Raw genomic sequence first — 20,035 nt, forward strand, 5'->3', positions numbered from 1 at the left:
GGTAATCGACAATATTTGGTTAATTTCTTGCTGCTGGGAAACAAAAAAAAAAAAAAAAAACGTCCGTTTCGAACGCAGCCGCACGGCGGCGCAAAGAAACGAATCGATGCCTACGCGCGCACTTATAAAGTAGAATAAGCGCAAGGAGGCGCGTAACACGTGTATGTAACATATCGGTTGCATCGAGCGCTGGGCTTGTAAGTCACGAAGAGATGCACCTGCTCTCACGATCGGCTAGCGGCAGCAGCCGGCTGCTGGACACCGGTCACCTCCGTTCCCAGAGTCCTGCCGATACATCGGGACGTTAAAGGTGTTCGGGTTGAGCCGGCTCCCTTTTAAATTACACTTGTTTCTTTTTTTTTTTTTTTTTTTTTTTTTTTACCATTTCGTTATCGCGCTTGCAGCGTTGCGTTGGGTCGAATGGACGAGTTTCGTTATTCGATGCGCGCCGCGGGCTTCGCTGCTGTCGACGTGGTGAGGAGGGGAGAGTGGATTAAAAAAATTGGGCGAGAGATGTATGAACGAATATGGGATACGGGAGGACGACAAAAAAGAGTAATAGACGTATTATAATTGCCCTGCAGATGACGACACTCGATCCTCGCCGACTACGCTCACAACCGATGAACCTTTGTAACGCAACTGCTCGATACGAACGAAACAACATACCTACTGTGTAATGAAAATTTATCAGATCAAATTCGAATGAGAAAAGGTTCTCCGACTTGCACTTATTTGATTCGACGCAGCGGCTCGCTTTCAAGGTTTTTTTTTTTTTTTTTTATTATTTTTTTTTTTGTCTCTTCTAGTATCAAGAAAGAATTGTTTACCTGCGAAGGAGAAATAAAGAACCGTTCGATTAAATTGAGAAAATTCCTGTTCCATTGGACTCGCACATACTTCAGGGGTGTACCCAATTTATGGCGCGCTAAAAAAAGGCTATTTTCATAAATTTTTTTAATAGACTTATATTATAAATATTGATATGTAAGTTGTTACATGTGATGATCATACACTCCAGAAATACATAGAAAGACTTTTTTAAATTCATGTTAGTTTTTGTACACGAAAATGGTAGTTGAAGAAAGTTCCAAAGAAAAGATGGGTCTGCGCTGTTGATGAAATCTCTGGGATCGATGGTCTGAAACCAAAAAATCGAACAGGGGAAACTTCACTCTATTTCTGAATAAGCACAGAGTGCACTTGTCGTTTTGTACATTGTTTGGCGAAGTTCTTTGACAGTTACAGCCGAAAGTTGTATCGGGTGGACGGGAATTTGAGCTTGATTCGAAAAATCTTGAGCTTTTTCGACAGCGATATTTGCACCTTTTCAAATCGTCAGCTTCAGCGAAGTATGAATGCGGGAAAAAACATTCAAATCTTACCGATTTCCTTGTCGTTGGCCCTACGATTTTTCATTTGTTAATCAGATGCGGAGTGCAAAAGTCGCGTGGACGACCTTTTAAAATTGAGTTACAGGGCTCTGATTTCACGGGAATTTGTTTTAGCATACAAATCAACTTTTTCTACCCACGCCAAAAAAAAGGTTTCTTTTTTGGGCCACCCTAGTATTCGACTCCAATAAATTGTATACTTAGAATTGTGTACTAGACACGAGTATTCGATTAATCTGATGAGAGTATATATTTTCTCGGTTATAATTATTTTTTCATTTTTTCTTTCTAACGATCTACAAAATGATGCCACAAGGGTAACAGAGTTTTTAGAAATTTTATTTTATTACTTCGAATCATCATTGTGTTTTTTCGAAATTATGCAGCAATACAAAAATGAGGACACAGAATTTCAAAATCAAATCAGCAGTAGCCGGTCGACGTATGACTATGAAATACATTATAAATTCGACGAAGTGTATTATATATCTATACATCGAATATTCCAGAACCACTTGCCATACATTTCTTTCCTGACATATTTATTTCTATCTTCACTTTTACAACTTCTCTTCTATTTGTGTCTCCATTTTTTTTTTGTTTTTTTCGCGACACGCAAACGGACGCACATGTATAACATATAATATATGTGTATGTATTTTCGCTGGACAAAGAGCAGACGAACGATTTTTTTCCCCTGCCTCTTTCATTTTTATTTCTGTATGAATTATTTAGACACAAAATTAAACGTAAATGCACGGTGGTGCGCTCTGGGTAAAATACCTCGTCGTTATTTAAATCTGGGCACCAGAAGCTGCTCAAAGTGTCAAGACTCGAGTCTCGACTCTCCACTTATGTCCCATTGTCAGCATCAAATATGTATTCATATGATACCTGTCTGAGGGTACGCAACGCATGCCCGCAAAAATACGCATTGTTAAACCCCTGTGGATCCTCAGATCCATCGCTCGGCATAACCTGCAACCGTCGGAACATTTCCTGCAAGAAACTAGCCGGTCACCGGTGGCGTCGTGCATTCCTTTGAATAATAAACAGCGGACCCAAATCCCTAATCCTGACCCTAAGTCGACCTTCCGAATTTTATAGCCATGAGAATCTGACGATTCTCTTTACCCTACGCCCCTTTATAACTCTGCATATACCTGAATAATATATTCCAACCGTAATCATAAAATTCGCCACGTACATAATGTATGAAAGGAATTTTCATTCAACGAACTATGTGGGAATTTATTGAGGTAGCTTGGTTGTTACACGTGTATGACAGTTGTTGGCGCTCAGACTGTAACCATTGCATGGTCGATGATAATCGCTTCGGTTGACGTCTAACTTTTATTACTTGAAACAGTTTCAGCCATTTTGTCAGGTGAATGCCCAAAACGTAACTTGTGATTATAATGGCCCAATAAATACTGTATTCCACTGCCAATAAAAACATGCGTGTACCTAAAAATGACGTACTACGTGAAAAGAATTTTTTCCTTGAAGTACCTTCCTATTAGTCATGCAAGTCATTAGAAATTTGCAAAAGATAAGATTTTTCAGGCGAATTTTATTTCTTGCTAATTCAGAGCTTTACCATTTTTTGAAATACATCGTGAAGATTATTTTACAAGGCACCATATAACTACTTGTTCTACGATATTTAAAGCATGTTTCACAATATCTTTGGCAAAATTGAAGGTACGGTTTTCACGCATCAGCCGTTTATAATACAAGTGAGCCAATTCGACCAGTGTTGCCAACGAAGGGTTTAATTCACTGTCAACCTAAGCATAACCAGGCTTCTAACATTGGCACTATAAATGAATTACTCCTTCGTTGAGCGACCAATTTCTTGAACCCCAAGGCAACAAATCCTTACTTCTTCGATTTGTATACCAAGAACAACGTCACCATTTGGACATTTAATGTGATTCTGTTGCCGATGGTGGAATCCGTGCGAGGATTCCGTCGTCATGATGGAAGCATGGTTTACGGTAGTATGGCAGAAGGTCCGTTCAACGTACAGAAACTCGTCACGATCCGTGCAGCGGTGGTCTCTGAAAGTGGTAAGTTTTGATAGAAGAAAGAAGAGGAGGTGTGCGTGTGTATTTTGTGTGATAGAAAAATCGCTACTATCTGTCAGCAAGACTGCTGTTTAGATGTAGAGCTTGTTTAGCGTGATCTGAAACAATCGGAAGAAGACTGTCTGACGCAGTTACGCACGCTTTTTATAGCTGACCTTACAGTGTCCGTTGAAACGTGTCCATCGATTGCAACAAATTTACTAAGTACACAGTGCTGGACACGTTTCCAAAGATTTATCACCCTCACTTTGGTGCCTGGAACTGACGTTCCCAGCGCTTTTCTCCTTTTTTAAGAGCGCTCGCGCCGCACGCCACTCATTCAACTATCCTTTTCGGATGATTCACAGCCAGTAAATCCACCTTTACTGCAGTGAATTCATAAATTGAGCCGCCAGCAGGCCTTCTCGTGAGCGTGAAACCAGGCGGCAGTCTTCATCCCGAAATAGATCAAAGTGTCCCCGCAACGAAAACATTGGTCGGGTATGCCTCACCGTCTCGCCGTAATCTAGCCGCACATAGAAGACATCCGCATTAGACGGTAAACAGCTCATGACGGTCATCGTATTTTACTAAACCTCAACTTCCGATGACACCTTGAATGCAAAGACCTCCTGAAGATCATTCTCCAATGGCCAATATTCTTGGAATATGACCAAGGCGTGTAAGTAGCCCGGATAGCACACTTGTCGTAATAGTCGACTATCATTTGATCAATTAAATCTGGCATAATATTCATAGACAAAACGTTTAATTTCTATTAGAATTGGCAGAAAGTCAGCAAAGTGGTGAATGTTCACCGGAGCTGTAGCAATGACTGTAAATAAGCTTGAAATGGAAGCTGTGTCAATTCAATGTCGACAGATGTCTTAAAAAACGTTGAGATCAATACGAAGTTAAGACAAAATCTACATATCATACAAAACTTGTTACAGAGAATGTAAGAGGATCGACAAAGTCTGGTTATTATTGAAATTTCAAAGTATCGTTTGACCATTTTTTTTTATGACATTGGGTCAATTTACAGTCACCTTGCGTACTGTTGACTAAATTGACAACCTGGGTCATATTCGTAAGCATACGATTCCATGCAAATGCTAAAATATTGTTCGTAGCTATGTACCTACACCTGATGCAAGAATCTTATGGGGCAGCATTTCGCAGGAGCTGGCACCAGGGATAGAACATTGGGTCATTTCTCATAATTTCCTGAAACAAGTCACAATACAGGTAGGTGAGGCGAGCTTCGAAGCTGAATTCGGACATCAAACAGTGAAGATTTCTTGTGTTCGTAGAGAATCTCGCAGAGTTGACAGGTCCACTGGAAATGTGTTGGTTTCGCAAAATCCGGCGCGACGTTGTTGAAACGCAATCAAACAACAGATGCAATTTGATTTTATACTAGAAAATGAACCGTAATTCATCTCGTTATTGTCAGAATTCAAATTACTTACACTGAAAAATTATGATGTACTCAAGTTGTTAGAGTATTTCAACCTAGATACCGGCCAATTAGGTTATTAACGTTAAAGTATCACTCCAAATCTGTAACTTCTACATTTATGTGATACCCAATAAAACGACACCCACTTATCAGAATACTTTCGTACTGACTTCAAGGCCGAGTTTTTTTTCAATTGACTTAGGTGCAATGTTCCAGATCACTGAAACTGTCAAAAAATACTACAAGAACTCTACAGAGCACGAATCTAAGAATATAAAATGACGTAACATAATCTGACGTGGCTGATTGAAGTCATTGTACGAGCAATGGCACAAGACATGGACATGAAATGAAAATTTCACAAGAGAGCGCAAAAGTAATAGATTCAATAACAATTCAATCTGAGTATCAGAGGGAATGCATCGCTTCCGACCTTTCTTAACCCTCACCCTTGGTTTTTGGCATGCATGAAAAAGTGACCCGATGAGCCAGGGTTGTGAAAAGGTGGCTAGCGGGTGATTTGCTGCCTAATAACGCGGGTGGAACACTGTAGGGTTCAAGGTTTTCGAGGATTGGAATCGAAGCCGGAATCACTCTCGGGTAAATGATGAAAGAGGACGAATCCTCGACTCTAGGTAGGCATATACATCCATTGAGGAAAATGAAATCGCGTCTCGAGGGAACTGATCGCGTTTATGTACAGTGGAAGAGCGAAATTGACGACTGGCAGAGATTGGCTCTTGCCGAACTCTGGAATGCAATAGACGTCGAGCCGGGACGCGACGTCTGCCTTCGTTGCTCCTCCTCTTCACCCCATCGCTCGAGGCAGTGATTCGATTTCGATGGAAGAATACGACACGAGAAAGGATAGTGCAGAAAAAAGAAAAATGAATGTAGACTAGTCGGCTCTTCTCCAGATCCCCGACAGTCCGAACAACATCAAGTTTTCAATTTTAAAACTGACTACCAGACGGTAGATTACGGTTCATCTTTCAGTAAAAAAAATTAAATGATTTCTGCAAATACATTGGTTTTCAACAATTCTGCGCAGGATTTTTCGAAAGCAATGCAATTCCGAAGGATCTGTCAATGCTATGAATTTCTTTGTGGATCCAGAATATCGTCCTGGCTTGATTTCCAAGTTCAAGGTATCAGCCTGGATCACCAATCTGCAATGCAAGTTGTTTCAGGATATTATTGACCCAATGCGCTATCCTCGGTTCAAGACAACTTCTCCTTGATTTCTATTTCTGCTTTGACTTGATCTTGACATTTTTAAAGACATTCGTGGAAGCAGGGTATATCAACACAGCTTCGACTTTTGGCTTACTGACAGTCGTCGCAACATCTTAGGAGAATAGTCACCGTCTTTCCGGTCTTCTTCCAATTGTAAGTCAAATTTGTCAGATGATGACATTATGCCAGCTTTGACCAATCAAGTGATGCTCGCCATCTCGCCAAGTGTGCTACCTGGAAATTGGGCACTTATTTCGCTCATCCGAAGTAAAGAGCGCGTGATTGATGGACGTGGGTGTGGCTCCACATCCTCGACGCGCGGCTCCAGAATCCTTAGTCGAACCACCCAGCCGAGCAATCGAGCCCCACGAGTTAGCCAACCCCTGCTAGCTCTTAGAGGGAGAAACGGACATGCGTGTGCTGAACCGGGGCACCAATTGAGTTCGCAACTTTTCTGCACCTCCTACGAGAAACGCCCGGGAAGAGAGAATAAGTGGTGGAACAGCTCTTGGGGTCTTTTCACAGAACGGAAGACCCTGATTTTCTCAGGGTACAGTAATATATTGTTTTTGACGCATGTTGCAGTAACGGTGTGACAAGAATATACAGAACACATGTCAACACGGTGAATAGTGTCACGCAATTTTGAGACTATGATATTTTCGGGGATTCACATGGTTCCATCAAGTTCCTAACACGCGAGTGCGTTTAACCGTAGTTTTCCTTTCGTGTTTTATTATCCCAAAAATTTCAAAGACTGTTGACGCTCTCTAATCACTATAAATTGCCGGTTAAGGTCAAAACAATGAACCGTTAGAAGATCATTCAGCGAAGATTATTCTCATTTGATAAACTCTAGATGCTTACTTGGATCTAGTGAACAAAATATTGTAATATGATCCAAGTTTAATTTTTGTTTTCCCCAATTGAGATTGCTCAACAACTTTCAGAAATGGGAATTACATAACAGGCATCGTCTCTCCATCCTCCAGGTTTCCCAAAAATCGTTTGAAAAATCATTCAAGACACATTTGTTGCATATGTTTACTTGAGTTTTGAATAAAAAATAGCACGATGAATGCGTCAACATTTTTAGAAGATACACTTCATTCCAAAAAAAACATCGAGTTTTGTATTATTGGCACAACGGTTATTCAAGCCGGCGACGAGTAACTGTTCACACAATTCACCAAGTCCCAGATTTCGGCTCCAAAATCACATGACAAAGAGTCTCAACCATCAGTATTGGGATCCAGATCCCTTCGTGAAAATTCCTAAACAGTGAAACCGTGGAAAACAAGAGCACCCAAGTAAGACAACGAAAGGCGAAGAGAAGCAGCACGAGACACGCGTTTGTGCAGCCCTGGAGTGTGGATGCGAGATAAAGCGTGTGGCATGGGGTAAAGACTGTCGGCAAACTTTTGCGTTCCGAGGGAAAAAAATGTATAAGAGCGTTATTTATTTTATGCCGAGTGTATGATATTACAAGCGGGGAATAACTCGGAAGGTGGATTCTCGCCGAGGGTTGTTCCTCCCCTCGATGCAGGGGTTCCTATACGTGTTCAATGTGCTGAACGCGCTCACCTGCGAGTGTGCGTGAGTGCGTGGAGGAGGGGCAAGGAGGGCGATGTAGGGTAGGGGGATAATGCAAGAAGAGAGGATAAGGCGAACAATATATCAGCGGGGGTTGCCGGAGGACGCGGGTTCGACCCGCGGAGGAAGTGCTCCGTCTTTTCCTTTCCTTCGCTTCCTCCCTCCTTCCTCCTTCGTCCTGCCTCTGGAGCCCGCCGGGCGCTTCTTTCCTCTCCTCACCTCTCCTCTGCTCTGCTCTCCTCTCCTCTCCTCTCCACGCCTCTTCTCTTCTCTTCTCTACGGAGCCTGATACCCTTACTGCAGCGCGCGAAGGACGTCACGACGTCGCGGAGCTCAAAGAATCCACCGTAATCCCGCACCGCCTGCAGGATTATCCCCCCATTTCCACCCCCAGCGATATTATACATCCATTCTCCGTGATATTATAACCCGTGTGATACCGGTGAGACGAGTTCAGCTTTTGCCACGATCCGCTGACGCTGGTTTTTCCTACCCCGAGAAAACCTTGAACCTCGGGCAGGTTCTTTCGGTTGAAATTCACACGCAAGGAGAGGTTATATACCAGCGGCTCGAAGGAGGTTGAAATATGTGAGAAGACAGAATCTCGATGTTTTGCAAATCTGGAATTACTTTTTTGTGTAGTTGGGGTTGTAAAATATTTACGTGTGTTACAACACTTCAAGTCTGACACCCGTTTCAATCAATTGGAGAAAAAAATTTCACCGTGTCAAAATTTTATATTTGAATAAAAGCACTTTTAAAAACATAGATACTGAAAAAAAAATTCGACTGGCTCTAGAAGGTTACAATTGTGAAATAATAATTTTTCATAAAAATGCAAGGTTACGTGAATGTTATATGAATTTCAATCTTATCGACTGAGGCATCGTAATTATTCCTATTTCGCAGGTTTTTTTTTATTCGAATCTTAATTGTATTAAAAACATTTTTTCTTCTGTGTTTCCAGGTTCTAATGAGGGAAACTTAAAGCACAATTGTCGAGTCACGCCAAATTATTATCGATTCAGAAGTATTGTTATCTGCAGCAATAGCAACTAAACAAAAACTACCCGCCACGTAAGGGTCGTTACTATTTTTCCATCAAATTAATAGAAATTTTTGACTTTACCCAGGTTTTTATTTTCCAGATGCCAATTATTCAGATACTCGCAATATTTTTTATTGGTACGTTTTATTACAAATGAAATCCTTATTGAATAACGCGACAAATTGTACGAATTTAAAATTCCAAAGATAGTAAAATGAAGTATACTGAACGAAAATATTAGAAATTACGAAAAATTTTATCACTTTCTGCGTGTTTTTAGTTATATCTTCGAAAGATATTCGGTTCATCAATCGGGTCAATGCTCTGTATATTTCACTTTGTTAATCTAACGTAACCTCAGTCTGAAGTTATCCAATTCAATGGGATCGGATTCCAGAGCCCTGTGTATACATCTAGATAACATGTAGGTTATTTCAAATGTATGTGTATCGTGTGCTACAGTGTCTTGGATGTATACACGAGGGCAGAGTAAAATCCGCAAGTAGATTACTGTGCTAAGTCGCGAGGGTTGACAGCCAAAGCAACAAAGGACCCAATCTTCTTTGTGATATATATATACATACACATACACGTTGTGGATAAATTTTATTATTATCTGAATATTTTTAGTGAATGCATTACATTACACCATCATATTATTGATTACAGATATGATCACAGTTTATACTGTATTTCTAATTGTCTAATCAAATATATTGTACAAATCGTAAACACGTAGTCAATTTCATTAATTTTATACAAATTTAATGAATTACTTGATTTTTATCCACCAAGATCTCAGTTGATTTGTTTCTACTACTTAACGTGTCGTAGTTTTTTCTAGGCTTAAGAATTTACTTTTTTTTATTTAAAATTTTAAACTTATTCTCAAATATATTCAATCAGATGGGACGAAATTTTTTCATCGACGAGTCGTTACGAATTGTAAATTCTATTTCGTTTATAATGGAATTATGTGAATTTCACCATTATCTGCGCGATGACAACGTTCATTCAATCACGCAGTACAGTGCATTTAGTAGTTCTTAAAATTCTTATAGAACGACTCGATTTTTGTAGAATTATTGAACTGAATTAACGAATTCACAATCAATTTCCAATATTACGTGAACGACATTGTTTTTCTGTAATATACGTGAAACCAATTAGGATACTTGATTTCCAGCAAACTTTGTTAAATTTGTAAAGCCTCGTGGTCTCTTCCATGGTTATAAGATTAAAAAAAATCTCAATCATTTACTTCTCGTTATAAATATCAGCCGATGTCCCATGTTGTCTTCTCTGAACAAAAAAGTAAAACTTCCAATACAATTGAAACCGTCAAACACAACATTTTGAAACAATTTTAACTCGACTGAGGCGGTTCTTATGAGAAAAAAATTCAAAAATATTCATCTTCGAACGACAGGATGACGATATTTGAACGATTCTCATGCTCGTTGAAAGTGGTAATACATTCCTTAAATTTAGACAACGTGATTGACACGGTCGGTTTGTTCGAGTCCTAAAAAAACACCACGAGACCCTTCCCCTTCTCGGTTCATTTTTTCTCGCTGATAAAGAAAAAAATGCTAACTGCCGTCTGTGAGGAGCATCCAGCACCTGGCACGAGGAGGAAGGGAAAGGGGAAGGGCAAGGGGTCCAGAATCGGGATAGTGTGACGGTGACCTGTTTAGCATGACCGTTTAGAAAACAGTGCCTCTGTATAAGGGTCCCGCTTCCCCGTATACACGTACATATAACGTTCTCGTTTCATCTTACACCCTGTTCAGTATTCTCCTACCGACACTCCCTATATTGATCTTTCGCTTCGCTCTCCCCGCCGCCCCTTTCCCCTTCACCGCCGCCACTACCATCACCATCACCACCACCACCACCACCACCACCACCACCACCACCACCACCACCACCACCACCACCACCACCACCACCACCACCACCACCACCACCGTCACCACTACAAGCAACATCACTGCCTGGTTACCGGGCGTATTCCCACCCCTTCGCACCACTTCGCGTTATGTCCTGCCCCAAGGGGAAAACACATGGACGGTATTTCGAGGTGGGCGAAGTCCGTGTGCATAGGCATTTACACCCTACGCCCGAAATAATTATGTGTGCGATGCAACGCGGTTCTACAACGTTTCGAAAACGAGGATCATTCCGTGAATGAGACAACACGATTGTGTTATTACACGGTATCAACCGTACAACCTACGATTTATTTTTCTCCTTCATTTTAGCGAAACCCCAGGGAAAAAAAAACGGACCTCCTGTGAACTTGAAGGAATTTTGCCGCAAGCCGCGCGGCGCGGAGATAGCGACGGTAAGACAATCGAAAATGGCGGACACGCAAGAGGCGTCGGGATAGTCGAATCGATGTAACGAAACTCTGAAGAAGTCGATAAGCGATTCTGGAATGTGAATCATTGGATGTTTTGATAAATATTCGGCTCGAATCAACTACGAGGAAAAGACCAGAACTTTGAACCGGAAGGTAAGGTACAACCGTTTTTGGTTATTCTATCGCTTTCGGTCAACTTCAGAAAATTCTTAGTTGATGATTTGATTTTCAATATTTGGAATCATTCAATTCACGACTGAAATTCGACTTTGAGCAAGTTTCAGCCAGAAGTTCTCAACACCTTGGTACAATTTTGTGTGTGGTTGACGTACCTGTGTACCTGCATTTCCGACCATAACTTCCAATTACACGTGATCAGTATGGCCATAACTGGATTAAGACGATGGTCGTAACTGGTACTACGGTGGTCAAAACCGATACATCGACGTTAAGTTTTTTACGCTCAAACACGAAAAATCACTCAAGGGTTCAAGTCTATCAAAGGAGCGAGAAAAGCCGTGTCGAACGAGAGTTTCGATTAGATGAATTTAGGGATCGTCGATCACGGGTCGATGGGCAGAAGGTCGTTAATCGATCACTAAAAAGAGGTGGCAGGTTGGCGGCAGGCAGATTTACCTTCCGTGTAGTTCCACCATAATGAGTCAACCGACGCAGCACTGTTTGATACACAAGTACATTTGTTAACGAAGTGAATTGTAAGTACTACCGAAAAGTACATGCAGGATATTGACGCATGCGTGCGGTTGTACGTGAAACCTGCAGGGTTGGTTCACGAATCGGACCAGAAATGAAGCGTGAACCGATGATGCGAGGTGTAAATTCGAACGCTCTGAGAAAAATGCGCTACAGAGTTATGTTGAGGATAATTTGGTGTTAATTCAACACTGTCTGATCTCAACCGAACATCACTGCATAATTACCCGGCATATTCTCACCATTGCCTAATCTGATCTCGATCGAACACCATACGACGTCAATTTAACACTATTCGATGTTAATGTGACACTAACTAATGACAATTCAACACTCTTAGACGCGAATCTGAGACTACCCGATGTCAATTTGACGCTACCCGATGTCAATCCAACACAATATGATGTCAGTTCAACACTATTCGCTGAGAATACAACACTATATCTATCTATAAACCGTTTGATGTCAATTTACCGCTACTCGATGTGAATCCAACACTACAAGATGTCGATCAAATACCATACGATGTCAATTTAACCCTATTTGATGAGAATCTGATACGATTCGATGACATCTGATGTCAACTGAACATTATTCAAGTAGAATTCAACACTAACGGATGTCAATCAAACACTACCTGATGTCAGTGTCACACCATTTGATGTCAATACAACACTATTAGACGTCGAATCTAACACTATCTCATGTGATTCGATTAACAACATTTGATGTCAATCTACTGCTGCTATCTAATGTTGATTTTTCGAATTTAGCACAAAAATCGTTCCATGGCTGTTCCGCACCGGTCAATATTGGTCAACTAACTCAACACAACCATTTTTTGACAGAGTGTGAACCGATCGACGACGGATCCAGCTCGTGTGGGTGTAAAATTTAGTAAACGAGATACGAACGAGGAGGGAAACTAACATGAGTGTAATCGAGGACGGTTAGAACAATGCGCACGAGACTTCGCCAGTGTCAAAAGTCGCGGCACCATGGCCAGAAGGGTGATACCGTCCCGGCGCTGAGGGTCGGGCGGTCGGAGCTAGACTTGGCGTCGGTTCGTTCGTTAGCGGGGTCCGCTTGCCCGCCCGTATTAATTTGCCCCCCTCCGCCCCCGCGTCTTCGTCCGACCCCCCTTGGCCGCAGCCTCGGAGGCTTCGTTTTCTCTCTCTCCGACTCTGTCGCGCCACCGTTCCGCCGATACGTCCCTCTCTTTCCCTCTAGTCTTAGCTCGGCTGGCTCCATGAGACGAGCCAGCCGGCGCATGCGGCCTCTGCTAATCACCCTCCCTCTTAAGGTCCTACGGACGATCGAGTAAACGCCGCAAAATTAACTCCGGATTTTCCACATCCCTCTTCGATCATCGTGATTTCTTTATTGTATTACGGGGGACGTAACATCCACCCTGACGCTACTAAGACCGACAAATTACTCCGTGCCGTGTAAGGTACTTTGATTCTCAGTGCGAGAAATCGTTTTTCCAGTTTTAAAATAATGTAGCGATTCGTTTTACCGTCTAGCCGAATTTTTTAGTCTATTTCGTTTACACCTAAGGGGTTATACATGCCCAATTCACCGAACTTTCAACCGGATTATTTTCAATTAGCCTAGTTTTTCGCTTTCCGTTATACTCGTATTTCATCCGTTTGAAGAAAATTTCAGAGTTTTTTTATTTTTTTCAAATTCATGTTTCATCCTAAGTTACGAGTTCTGGAAACAAATTTCGCCACAGAGAAAATGATTATATCGACAGAAACAAGTACATCAATTTCTTTACCTCGAGTTGAACTTTATTACAAATATGTTACTGAAAAAATGTTTTATAATTTTGTGGCCACGTAGTGCAAAAAAAAAAAAAATGAGGTTTCGTCGAAAGCGACCGTTTCGATCATTTTTACTTAAATCCGAAAACGAAACTGCTGAGAATTTGACGCCTCTTGAATAGTGATAAGGAATTGTCGTGAGCGGTGCGAGACTCTGAAGAAAAACTTATCGTGTCGTGGAATGTAGTACTTGTTTAACCTGACAACCTTTCCATTTATCTAGCTGTCTGATATTGATTGCCGAAAGTGTTTCAGTGACAGGGGAACTCCATCAGCCTCTTTTAGTGCAGATTTCGCACTGTTTTTTCACTCTGGAAATCCCGGTCGCGATACCTTTTTTACGTGATAAGAATACTTGGACTTGTAAAGTGAATAAGTCATCGCGATTGTCATTTTATCCAGAATAGTATTCCGTTCTTATCGAACTGATGCTTTTCTTCGTGAAAGAGGTATCGCTAAGGAAAATTCTTCGTGGGGTTGAAATTCTTTCAATTTCTGAATAGTGGATGATCTGATTTTTTTGCATTCAGCCAAGTTCCAGCCTTAGTAATATTAATCCTGAAACTAATTAATCGCTTATGCTTTTTGAAAAACAGGGATTTCTCATGATATTTATTACAATGTTTCTCCTAATTCATTTTTCTGATCTTGATACAAAGAGTCGACTTCAAATTCGATCGCACTAGTCATTCTTTACATGGGTTTAGAAATTATAGAAGAACAAGTGAAAGAGAAGCAAATGAGGGTGAAAAAAAAGAAGTTTGGGGAAGCATGCTTAGCTGATCTTGTTAACCGTTGTCCAATTAACAAGGACATATATTTTCATCAAGTTTGTTTTTTCGTCTGCGAAAAGTGAGTATATAATACAAAAATATCATATACGTTAATACGTAGCACAGAGAGTCTGAAATTTCAACAAACTCATCTTTGCAAAGTTTACGACGCAACGGTCAAACTTCTATGCGAAATAAGTTTTGGATTCAGGGAAAACAAATTATTTGAATCACGAACGTCCAGACGACGTGACATCTCAGATTTCATAGAATGATGAAAGACTTTTACCCCGTTCATTTGTTGTTGATAATAAATTTTCCCCGTTCGCTTATTCTTAACAAAATCCCACCCAGCTGTGATCATCGTTGTATGAAATTATAGCTGTAGGTTTTTTGTCAAGCAGAGATCTCTTTCCGTCATCCTCTTCAACGTTTTTCTGAACTTTCCACATTGTAGGTAACTAGAAAAAGTTCGTGTTCTTTCATTATTCTTCTTGTATTCAATCCCTGCGGCTTTATATCGAATGCGCTTTTTACGATCCGGTAAAATTACAGTCATTTATCCGTAGAGAAGACTGGTCAGTCAAAAATGGAAAAAAATTACACGAATGACAATTCACGACGTGAGAAAATCATTGCGAGATTATCAAAGATTTACCGCGTATGTGGAGATGACCCGTGTATTTTTTTCACTAATCTCGCTATTCTTTCTAAAAAAAAAAAATTCGACCAGTTCTAAACTCTTCCCAAAATTCTTCAAGACTCGATAAAAAATGCGACAGCACTACGGATAAAGTGAATAATCGGTGCAATCGTTTTTATCGCATAAACAGTATCCGGTGACAATATTACGCTACGAACGAAGGGGGAATTTCCCTAACGAGATATACGAAAGGAGCCGGTAAATTACCTAGATAAAAATGTGCTACCTGATCAGCATCGCAAACTATATCGCCCCAGCACTGAAACGCAACGCGAGGAGTCCATAAACCATAGAGGCAAGTAGCTGCCCGATGAAAAGCGACGGGCCTCGGGCTCAAACGGGCGATAAAGCGCCTCCTTTCAGTGTCCAATGAGCCGAAAAATGAGGGTTTTTTTTTCACCGCCTAACTCTTTCCTTCGCCGGTGATGAATGGGCGATTGACTCATGGGTGACAGGGAAGGACTTCCAAAGGAATTATGAACCGGAATTCCGTTTCGCTCTTCTGCGTCTCTTCCCTGCCATCGGCTTAAACAGTATACGGCACAGTTTATTCCAGAGTTAGCAGCAGTGCCGCCGCGCATCATTATGCCGTATTGATCGCAAGTACCTCGACGTAAAGGGTAGGCGCAAGGCTTCGGTTGAGAGAGGTTCGAATCAAGGTAAGCGAAAGTGGAACCCGATACTTGGAAAATTGGCACGGCGACGCTTCGTCGATATTCTGATTTTCAAAAAAGCATCGTTCCGAAACGAATTGGTCAACGCTTGACTCTTTTTATCTTGTGATTCAAGTGTGCATTTCCAAATGTTTTCCTTTCACAGGTTATTGCAAGGCTTGTCTGAAATCATACGAAACCCTTGGTCAAACATCGGAGAAACGTAGAAGCTGCCTCGGTATCGAATTACACTTTGATAAGCTTCAACCAATATACAGCTGTAAAGTGCAGTCTTTCGTCAGTTTTCATAGGGTCTTACAAATACTGCTTATTTCTTGTACACGAACAGGTTTCTGAATTTCTTGAAGTCAGTCGCATTACCTCGCAATGCAGCATAATAGTTTTAAACGACTATGAGGTAGTTTATCCCATATTTTCTAGCCAACAAAATTTCACTCCGTGTAATTATCGCAAATGAAAAATGACCTGATACCGCAAGCCTGAGCTTGGTATTAAGTTGGAGCACCAGAAGCATAGAAAGTCAATTTTAGTCCGATGTTGAGCTCCGTTTTAGATAAATCGGTTTTCAAAATAAGGAAAAATTCGGGTCTACGCTTCTGGTGGTTTTGTAATACCGAAAGACCTGAATATTTCAGAAGTATCTGAAAAAAAATATAGCACCATAGTTTATTAAAGTGGTAACCACGAAGGATAATTCATCAATCATTTTCAAAAAAAAAAAAAAGACAAATTGACTATCTGCGAAATAATTCGCATAAATCCATCGAAACTATTCGAAATCTAAACTACTCCCAATGGTCTGTTGTAAAATTCGTTTCGAGGAGAAATTATTAATCAACAAATGCAATCGATATCCATGTAGGTGATTTTAAGATAAGATGTAAAATCATCTGAATTGAATAGAGTTTTTTTGTTTGAATTTCAGACTCCGGTGAACGAGCATGAGATCGGAAACTGCAAGGCACGGGATAAAATTGCTTCGTTATTTATTAGAAGCTGACCACGCAACGCGGATCGCTGAGGACTGCCGGTCAGAGTGGCTATAGATCGCATGTCGAAGAGCAGTATCACTTAGCTTGATGGGCGTCACGTGGACCAGCGTCGAATGCGCCGGATCGCTATCTCGGCCTTTTTATTACTTCAACTCTTATTTCCGTTGGGAATAGTTAACAACACCCTATGCCATACATAACCTGTCCTCCCAGGTGGCGCAGGCACTCCGGTGAACTTCACTAATACCAGCAGGTAACCAAATTCGAGGTTTGAATGCTTCGGATCACGAATCGCGGCTCGGGACAAGCCGAGATAAAAATCCATTTTCTAACAATCGAGGCAACTCATCTCCCGACTAAATTCTCTCTACCAAGTATAAAACTTACGCTGTACACTCAGAGTTCAAATATACAGTTAGAAGACTGATTTACAGTGATCGATATACTCGCGATCAATGGAAATCCAATAGCACTGTATGTGAGTATATTTTTACTGATTGAAATTTTGACAAGTCAGTTTGATACAGTTAAATCAACCTGCCAAACTTTTAAGACGATTCTACATTTCGGCGGTTCAATGAAATCGGACATTTTCAAAATTAGACCTTTCCTGGGCCTACCTTTGAAGAAATTTTCTTCTCGGCGTTTATCTAGGTAGCTAAATATTTTCAGGAATAGATTCATACGAATCAAGTTCACTTTCTACAGTCGATTCCTCGTGCCAGCCGACCATATTTCACGTGTTTTCTATTCCCACAAAAAGCATCAGTCGAGTTATACAGCCTTGTTCAAACAACATCGGAGGATATGATCGTAAAAAAGGTGGAAAATGTTAAACTCTAAGAGAACCTGATCACGCGGGTAGATTTTCTTATCTCGTTTTCCATAATGATCACTTCACAAGGTCTACACAATGAAAGAAGAGTGCTGTTCCAGCACAGTAAGAGCTTGAGTGCAGACTGGCTCTGGATGTATAAAATGGCCAGATTAATTAATGCTAGATGTAAGAAATCTAGCTCTCCATGGCTCTGGGTATCATGACGGAAAAAATGTTGATCTCAAGTATTTGTTTTACAGAGAAACGATTTCGCTGTGGAATACGGACCATCACCTTCGCTGCCTTCAGCCGCTGGCAGCGCGATTTTCGTTCCAGCCCCGCGTTTAAGTCCACTACTAAACCGATCTACTTCAATTTAAGAGATAAATGAGCTTGAAGAAATTGTTTTCTCTTTCTATTGGATCATCATCCGTCACCAAGGATCGACATGGAATGACAAAAGGCGTCTCAAGTGTACCTTACCGAGCTTATTCATTCCGTGATATATATTGTGGTAGGTAGGTTAAAAATCATCAGACAAATATTTTTTCCCGTGCTAATTCAGGCTTTGAATAAGTAAAAACCACCTCCAAAAAACAAGTGATGCAGCCTCCGCGGGTAAAGACCACTGCGCACGTTATCGACTATCGATAACGAATAATGTCACACTGGGATTGTGAGAAAATATCACATCGTGATCGAGAAATCGTAAAAAATGTATTTTTGGTAGTGAACTTTAAAAGTGGCTCTTACCCATTGAACGGCTAAATCGGTACGTAGAAAAAAATAAGTGTCTGAAGTTTTTCGATGTACCACAGCATATCACAGAATGAAGAAAATCGGCGAGGTACACACCTTGGATACTTTCCTTGTGCGTGTAGACGGGAGGCTAACTTAGCTTTTGTCGCATGCTCGAATCCCGTTCCATTCCTGGAGTGATTACTCTAAATGCCAATCTCTCGCAGCATGACATCCGTGCCGTAGCGTCTCCCCCGTTTTGTGTGGTGCACTTTTTTCATAGATGGAAAAGTTTTCGGGTGCGGAGTACTTTGAGAAATTACTAGTGAGACGTGCACCTCTCTTTCTCTCTTCGTGTTTTTTTTTTCTCCCGCATATTATTGTCCATTCGCCAAATGGACCAGAAAATAGGAATGAAACTGAGTAAGGCTTGGGTGGGTGAGTCGTGGGGTCAGTTGGTTGAAAATTCTTTGCCATTATTTTTCAGCCATCAAAAACTATACTTGAAATAAGTAATACTTTAGCGAAATTGTTATGTATTATAATGGAGACATTGAGGAATCGAAATCGACAGAAATCCGGGTAACTGGGAATAATAATATGAAATAGTGCATTTGACATGAGGAACGCGATGCTTGAAGCAGCTTCGAATATGATCAAAATTGGTTGCGAAAAGATTCATAGTTATCATCATATTAAGCAACATACGTATAGTGAAGATAGATCGTAATCTTCTGAATGAAAATAGTTTTCCCAACTAATTGTAACCTCATATATGCACCTAAATTTCACGCATACGGATAAAAACAGAAAGGGTTTAAGGGATTTCGTATATTGGTTGATGTTCAAAATTACTCACATTCAATAATTTACGCATAGAATATGACGCTATTCTTCCCGTATTAGAAGAAAACTTTGGATGTCACATGTCAATGAACCGCACGTAATGTTTTTTCACCCTAATTCTAAAGTGAAATGGATGCACTTTTTCGCGAACAATGAAACGTAGCCGGGTATCGGCATGATTGCGAATACCGGAGAACCGGTTGCATGATTATCTCGTAACCAGAATCAGCCGCGTAGGTGCGTAGGCGCATAACTGCGAAGGTCACGTCTCATCACCGCTTCGTGAGCCGAGGCAACGTCTTAATCTCTGTACCGCAACCGGTGGCGTTTATTTCAGAGATGGAATAATCGCGAAACGCTAATTCACCTACGTTCGCCACCTTCTCCACATCCCATAATGTCTCGTTTATCAGTACTCACAAACGGTTTTCGCCAGCTTTCAGCTCATCCCAGACGACTCTCGAGACTCTTCATCTTCCTCTTCCTCTTCTTCTTCTTCCAAAATGGCCAACTCCTGTTCAGGAATGCGCCAAACGGTTAAGACTCACTCATGACTCGGTGATCCCACTTCAACACACTTACGGTGACTTTTGGCGCGATAAATCGCGGCCCACACTTTGGACTTCGAATTGGGCTCCAGAGGCGTAAGCAGTCCACGAAACTCACAGAACCAACTAACCAAGACCAAGTCCCAATTGACGTAAGCTTTGCCACCCGAGGGGCACAGGTAGGACCCTTTGGGCTCCGTCATCCCCACCCCGATAGAGGTGCTCGGGAAGGGT

General features: G+C 41.2%; 1 protein-coding gene across 1 annotated transcript in view; it reads right to left on the bottom strand.

The window, feature by feature from the left end:
- LOC124182706 (UPF0489 protein C5orf22 homolog) overlaps positions 1 to 20,035 on the bottom strand; it is an 801,650-nt gene that overhangs the window by 608,144 nt on the left and 173,471 nt on the right. The gene's annotated exons all lie outside the window — the stretch shown is intronic.

Source organism: Neodiprion fabricii, chromosome 5 (assembly GCF_021155785.1).
Source record: "Neodiprion fabricii isolate iyNeoFabr1 chromosome 5, iyNeoFabr1.1, whole genome shotgun sequence".
NCBI classification, from domain to species: Eukaryota; Metazoa; Arthropoda; class Insecta; order Hymenoptera; family Diprionidae; genus Neodiprion; species Neodiprion fabricii.